Source organism: Rhinopithecus roxellana, chromosome 16 (assembly GCF_007565055.1).
Source record: "Rhinopithecus roxellana isolate Shanxi Qingling chromosome 16, ASM756505v1, whole genome shotgun sequence".
In the NCBI taxonomy this organism is placed as follows: domain Eukaryota; kingdom Metazoa; phylum Chordata; class Mammalia; order Primates; family Cercopithecidae; genus Rhinopithecus; species Rhinopithecus roxellana.
Genome location: NC_044564.1, coordinates 30,845,789 through 30,852,900, shown reverse-complemented (window position 1 = coordinate 30,852,900; position 7,112 = coordinate 30,845,789). Strand labels below are relative to the sequence as shown.

The 7,112-nt window shown below is 41.1% G+C and overlaps 1 pseudogene; it reads left to right on the top strand.

Annotated features, from left to right (window-relative positions):
* The first annotated feature begins 1,816 nt into the window (after window positions 1-1,816).
* LOC104678702 lies at window positions 1,817-4,819 on the top strand (annotated as a pseudogene).
* Window positions 4,820-7,112: the final 2,293 nt, after the last annotated feature.

Below are 7,112 nucleotides of genomic sequence, written 5' to 3'. Positions count from 1 at the left end.
CTTGCAATTAATGAAAGAAAGGAAAATACATTAAATAGAGGAAAAAACAGGAAGGAGGAGGAGGAGAGGGAGGCTTTAGCTACAAATAGTGCTACTAGAGGTATTATGATATCATGTGTGGAAAATTAGATAGTTATACAGTGCCAGATTTTCCATGCAGCAAAGCAATCATTTTTTCTATGATCCTGGAAAAACACATAATAGGAGATGTGAAGAACTGGAGGTTAATCATCAGAAATTATTATGGCTTTGGGTGTCACTCCCACTGGTGTTCTCTCCCTCCTGCTCCCCATGGCCCTCTTGCAAGGTGCTGCAACTAGCAATTTGAAATTTACACACCTTCACAGGAGAGATGCCTCATCTGCAGCATATCCATAACCTCCCAAGGCAAAGCTGCCATTACTTACAGTATAATCAGTGGCACAGCAGGTGCAGAGAGGAGGAGAGAGCTAGGTACATATTACTAAGAAGCCTGATGAGTCCAACATACTGCTCTTCTCTAACAAGTACTGCCCCAGGAAATTTAAAATAGCACATCTCGATGTGCATGGCATACATCTGCTAAACCCATGTGGTGTTTGATTGGACAGATCAACACCAACCTAGCCTGCATTTTCTCTCCAGCTTCCTTCATACTCTGGCTAGATCAATTTGAGCACAGAGTCCAGCATAAGCTCTGTCTTTAGAACGTTCGGTTGGCTTCTTACAAAACTAACTGCATCCCTAAATTCCCAGGTTTTCCCCTTTCCCAAAAGCCTCAAGTTGATAACTGAAAGAAAAAATTATATTATTTTCCCATACCATCATCTTTTAGACTAGTATTCTTGTCTCATACCATGGTCTTTTAGTCTTGAGACTGGTCCATCAGCTAATGAAGAGCAGAAAAGTCTCACTTTATAAATATTTTTTATTAGTATTTATGCTTTGGAAGTAGATAATTTTAGTAAGAGAAGTCAATAACAGGCCAGGCACAGTGGCTCACACCTGTAATCCCAGTTACTTAGGAGGCTGAGGCAGGACAGTTGTCTGAACCCAGGAGGCAGAGGTTGCAGTGAGCTGAGATCATGCCACTGCACTCCAGCCTGGGCAAGAGACTGAGACCCTGCCTACACACACACACACCCATACACACACACACACACACCAAAAAAAAAAAAAAAAAAAAAAAAAAACCCTCAATAACAAGCACAATTAAATTGCAAACTCTTCCACTGTATCCCGAAATATCCAAAGCAATCTATCTAGGTGCAGCTTCCAGTAAGTTTCTCCATCTCATGAACATTGTTCTCAAAGGTGATAGGTCTGGAGAGAGATGAGAATTACAGCAAATCCATTAGCCACATCTGAAAAAGACAGAGTACACTCAAAGTGTACACATTATTGATAATTTATCCACACCTTTTTCTTCTATGTGAAGCATAACACAGGCCCACATTCACAGCGTTGGAGAGAAGCACAGGTCTGGAATTCAAGAATTTTGAATTCTAGTCCTGGCTTCATTAGCTAGAACTGTGACCATCAGTAAACTCCGTAACTTCTCTGGATTTTTCTTCAACTTCAAAATAAAACAGATGAAATAACTTCTAAAGCAGTGCTTCTAAAATTTTAAGATGCAAATGAATCACCTGAAGATCTTGTTAAAATACAAAGATTTAGAATGGACTTGACAACCTGCATTCCTAATGAACTCTCAGGTGATCCTGTTAATGTTCAGCCTCATGGACCATACTCTGAGAGCAAGGTGCTGGAGCACTGTTCACAAACTTGGCTGTGCACTAGCATCACATGAGTAGTTTAAAAATACCAACACCTACGCATGTGCCTCTGTGTGTTTCCCCATGCTTGTTCTATGAGCCTGGCCTTAGGTGCTTCGTGTCTGGGGGTGACCCGAGCTGTCGCCGCCTCCGCATTGGGCAAAACTGCGGACTCTCCAGGTTCGGGAGCCCAACCTGACCCAGTGCAGAGCTTCAATCGCTGGAAGAAAAAATACAGCCACAGGCAGAAAAAAAAGAAGCAGTTGAGGAAGCAACTGAAGAAACCCAAATGGCAGGTTGGGCACGAGGGTATCAGCCGCCTCATGCAGAACTATGAGAAGACAAATGTAAATGAAATTACAAGATTTTCAGCTTTTTCCTTGTCCAGAAAAAACACTGGAAGGTTTGCAAGAAGCTCAGTACCGTTTGGTAACTGAGATACAAAAGCAGACCACTGGATTGGCTTTGCAAGGTAAAGATGTACTTGGAGCAGCCAAAACTGGATCTGGCAAGACTTTGGCTTTCCTTGTTCAAGTGCTGGAAGCCTTATATCGTCTGCAACGGACCTCAACAGATGGGCTGGGGGTTCTCATAATATCACCTATGAGAAAACTGGCCTATCAGACCTTTGCGGTTCTCCAAAAAGTGGGAAAGAATCATGGCTTCTCAGCTGGTCTCATCATTGGTGCAAAGAATCTGAAACATGAAGCTGAGAGAATCAACAACATAAACATACTTGTGTGCACACCAGGTCAGCTTCTTCAACACATGGATGAAACAGTATCTTTTCACGCTACCGATCTCCAAATGTTAGTTCTTGATGAAGTAGATAGAATCTTGGATATGGGCTTTGCTGATACTGAAAATCTCACCAAGAAACGTCAGACTTTACTTTTCTCAGCAACACAAACTAAATCTGTAAAAGACCTTGCACGCTTGAGTTTGAAAAACGCTGAGTATGTTTGGGTTCATGGAAAAGCAAAATATAGCACCCCTGCCACTTTGGAACAGAACTACATAGTCGGCTGGGCGCAGTGGCTCAAGCCTGTAATCCCAGCACTTTGGGAAGCCGAGACAGGCGGATCATGAGGTCAGGAGATCGAGACCATCCTGGCTAACATGGTGAAACCCCGTCTTTACTAAAAAATACAAAAAACTAGCCGGGCGAGGTGGCGGGCGCCTGTAGTCCCAGCTACTCGGGAGGCTGAGGCAGAAGAATGGCGTAAACGCGGGAGGCGGAGCTTGCAGTGAGCTGAGATCCGGCCACTGCACTCCAGCCTGGGCGACAGAGCGAGACTCCATCTCAAAAAAAGAAAAAAGAACTACATAGTCTGTGAGCAGCAGCAAAAAATAAGTTGCTGTGTTCCTTTTTGAGAAGCCATCTGAAGAAGAAGAGCATTGTATTTTTTTCCAGTTGCAAAGAGGTCCAATATCTGTACTGAGTGTTTTGCCAGGTACGTCCTGGCATTTCTATGCTTGCCCTCCACGGTTGACAGCAGCAAATGAGAAGATGGAAGTCTATAATGAGTTTGTCCATAACAGAGCTGCGGTACTCTTTGCTAGTGATATTGTAGCCAGGGGGCCGGATTTCCTGGGTGTGAATTGGACTCCTCAGTTTGATTGTCCTGAGGATGCCAACACATATATTCACAGAGCAGGTAGAACTGCCGGGTACAAAGAAGATGGTGAAACTTTATTAATTTTGCTTGCCTCAGAAAAAAGCTATCGTGCAGCAGCTTCTTCAGAAGAAAGTACCTGTGAAGGAAATCAAAATCAATCCAGAAAAACTTATAGATGTCCAGAAAAAATTGGAATCTGTTTTAGCTCAAGATCACGATTTAAAAGAAACAGCTCAAAGGTGCTTCGTCTCCTACACACGATTGATATACCTGATGAAGGATAAAGAAGTATTTGATGTAAGTTATCTATACCTGAATATGCCGTCTCTTGGTCTTGCTGTGGCACCATGCATAAGATTTCTTCAGAAAGTGCAGAAACAACCCATCAAAGAATTGGTAATGAGCCAAGATGATGAAGTAATTGAGCCAATGGCTCCCTCCCTCACTGATGACAAAGTGGAAGAATTTAGAGGCTTCTTCAATGAGAAAATGTCCATCCTTCTGAAAGGTGGAAAAAGACTCAAAGGGGCAGAGCACAGACTGGCTAACAATACTAGTGATGAAGAACAGGAAGAAGAGGAAGACGATGAAGAAGAAATGGAAGAGAAACTGGCAAAGGCAAAAGGATCTCAAGCTCCATCTCTTCCTAACACCAGTGAGGCACAGAAGATCAAGGAAGTTCCTATGCAGTTCCTAGACAGAGATGAGGAGGAAGAAGATGCTGATTTCTTGAAGGTGAAGTGACACAATATGTTTGGATTTGACCTTAAAGAGGAGAAAACATTACAGAAGAAAGAACCTTCTAAATCCAGCATCAAGAAAAAAAGTGACCAAAGTTGCAGAAGCAAAAAAAGTAATGATGAGAATTTTAAAGTGAATAAGAAGATAACAGGTACTGATGAAGGAGAGTTGGTTCAGCAGTGGCCACAAATGCAGAAATCTGCCATCAAGGATGCTGAGGAAGATGATGACACGGGTGGTATCAACTTAGATAAAGCAAAGGGAAGACTTCAGGAAGAGGACAGATTTGACAAAGAAGAATATAGGAAGAAAATTAAGGCAAAGCATCAGGAGGAAAGACTGAAAGAAAGGAAAGCCAGAAGAGAAGCCAGTAAGAGACAAGTGAAGGCCAAAGATAAAGAGGAAGGCTTTCTGGATTGGAGTGATGATGATGATGATGATGGATTTGATCCAAGCACACTCCCAGATCCAGATAAGTAGATAAGCTCTGAAGATTCAGATAGTGAAGATATGGAAAATGAAATTAGTGATACCAAGAAGAAGCAGGGGATGAAGAAGAGGAAAAACAGTGAAGTGGTAGACATGGGACCAACAAGTCGTAACAGAAAGAAGGCCAAGTGGGACACTTTAGAGCCTTTGGATACTGGCCTGTCTTTAGCGGAGGATGAAAAGCTGGTGTTACATCTGCTAAGAAGTCAAAGCTAAATACTTCCTGCGCCTGCCTTCTCCTTGAAACCTTGGTTACGATTATGTAGACAAGAAGTTAAAAAACAATTGATTTGGGGGCACTTAGGTACCATATGTCCCATTCCCAAAGGGCACATTTCTGGATAGAAGCGATCATATCTCCAAGTCCCTCTCACAGGATATGCTTTGTGCCATCACTGAGCATACTCAGATCAAGGGTGGATGATACCATTTCCTGACCCTGGTTTCCAGCATGTGTCCTGTTAGATTTTTATCCATGGGTTCCTACGCCTTGTCATTGGAAATGCTTCCTTTGTTTTACTGGCAAGTTCTGGAGTTCTTGTGTCATTGTTAGAAATTCCTGTGTTGCTTACTGTACAGAAGTTTCTGTGTTACTGTCAAAATTGATCATGATTTTGATGTATTTAATATTTGCAAAGAGACTGAGTATGATGGACCAGCCCTGAGAAAGAATATTTTTGAATTGAGATAATCAATAATAAACATATTTCCTATTAAAAAAAAATACCAACACCTAGGTTCCACATCAGAGTCCGATTTAATGACTATAAACTGTGTTTGAGCATGGGGTGCTTTTAAAGCTCCCCAGGTGGTTCTAGTGTAGAGCAAAGTTTGAGGAACCCTATCCCATTCCTTAAAACTCTAAAATGATGACCTTTATTTTTCAGTCACATTACATTTATAGAGTGAAATTCCTTGTTATCTATTATCTCATGACAACCCAGAGAGCTAGCAGGGCAAACACTATTAACTTCAATTTACAAAAGAGATAACCAAGCACCCAAGGGTCAGGAGAATTGCCTAGTGGCATACAGCTAATGGCAGACCTTCTGCTACCAGAACAACTAGAACACAGCATTCCTGATAAACAAGCCATGTTTTCCCCAGATTGCTTTGCACTGGCTGTACAAACTAATAATGACAAAGAGAAAAAATGATAGTAGCTTTTCTGCCCCAAATTCCACTAAAAATAATATGAATGACAATGTAAGAGAGAAATACATGCAACTAGTTAAACAATTAAATGAGTATTTGGTGGAGGAGCTACTTGGCTGCTGTGGGTGATACTAACAAGGAGAATAAGGTTGCTAAGGTTATGTCAGCAGGACCAACCATTAGACATCAAGTGAGCAAGCTAGATGGATTAATGCAGTACTAGGAATACAACAAAACGTACTGGGGAAGTGCCATAACAAATCCTGGGCAAGAGACCAGAGAGTCTTTCATTTGATAAAACTAGGAATTTATTGGAACTTGTTGAGATAGCCATCCCACTTCTAAACACTGCAAAACCTACACACAGAAACAAAACAAACTTAAAAGTTCTGGCTTTGGAACTAAGGCAAGTGGTGGAAATTAATAAACAACCAAGTAAACAGGAGGTAGAAAAGAAGAAACTGGTATTTTTTAATGCTTACTATGGACCAGCCAGTTGTATGAATTATCTGGCCTTACTCTTATTTGCAAGGTAAGCTTTATTATTCCCATTTTACAGATCAGAAGGTGAGTCATAGAGTTTGTCTTTTACACCAACTTACATTTGAATGTCAGAGATGGGTTTAAGCCTAGGTCTGTCTGATTCCAAACCTCTCATGTCCTTTCTCCTATCCAGACTAATTCCTGTAACTAAATCAAACATTTTCAGGTGAACTACTGTTCTTCCCCAAATCTTCATCTTGTCTATGTAGCAGAGACAAAATACTATTATAATGTCATAACTTGTTGATGCTGTTATTCCACAAAAGAATAAAAACACTATGTATAGATTTGGCCAAAACAAAATCAAAACCAAAAAAAATTCCATTGACCTTCTGGCCTTTTGGCTTTGCAAAAGTGAAGCCCAAATCCTTTTCAACAGAGGCTGAGAAACTGCACCCTAGAGGTCAGATGTGGCCTACCAACATGCTTCATTTGAAACATACAGTATCAACCCTCATAGTGTTTTTAAATTTTGGAAGCAAAACCCAGTCACCTCATAGAAATGGGAATTCCTGTTGTCTCTCCAAATAGTAGGAAGAGTTGGGAATGCCCCACTCATCCTCTCATGTGGTGTCAACAGCTAAAGTTGAGTCCCAGGTTCTCTGTAGGTGAAGCATCTGTTATCCACTAACCACAGTTCCCATCTTTCCCTATTTATTATATATATATCAGATGATAAATGTCATCACACTTAAGCTAAATATTTCCTAAACTTTTTCCTATCAAAGGTTGTGTTAAAACATACACCCAAGAACTCCGACCATTTATTTCAAAAAGATTGAAGACAGCATACTTTTTCTTATAACAAGCC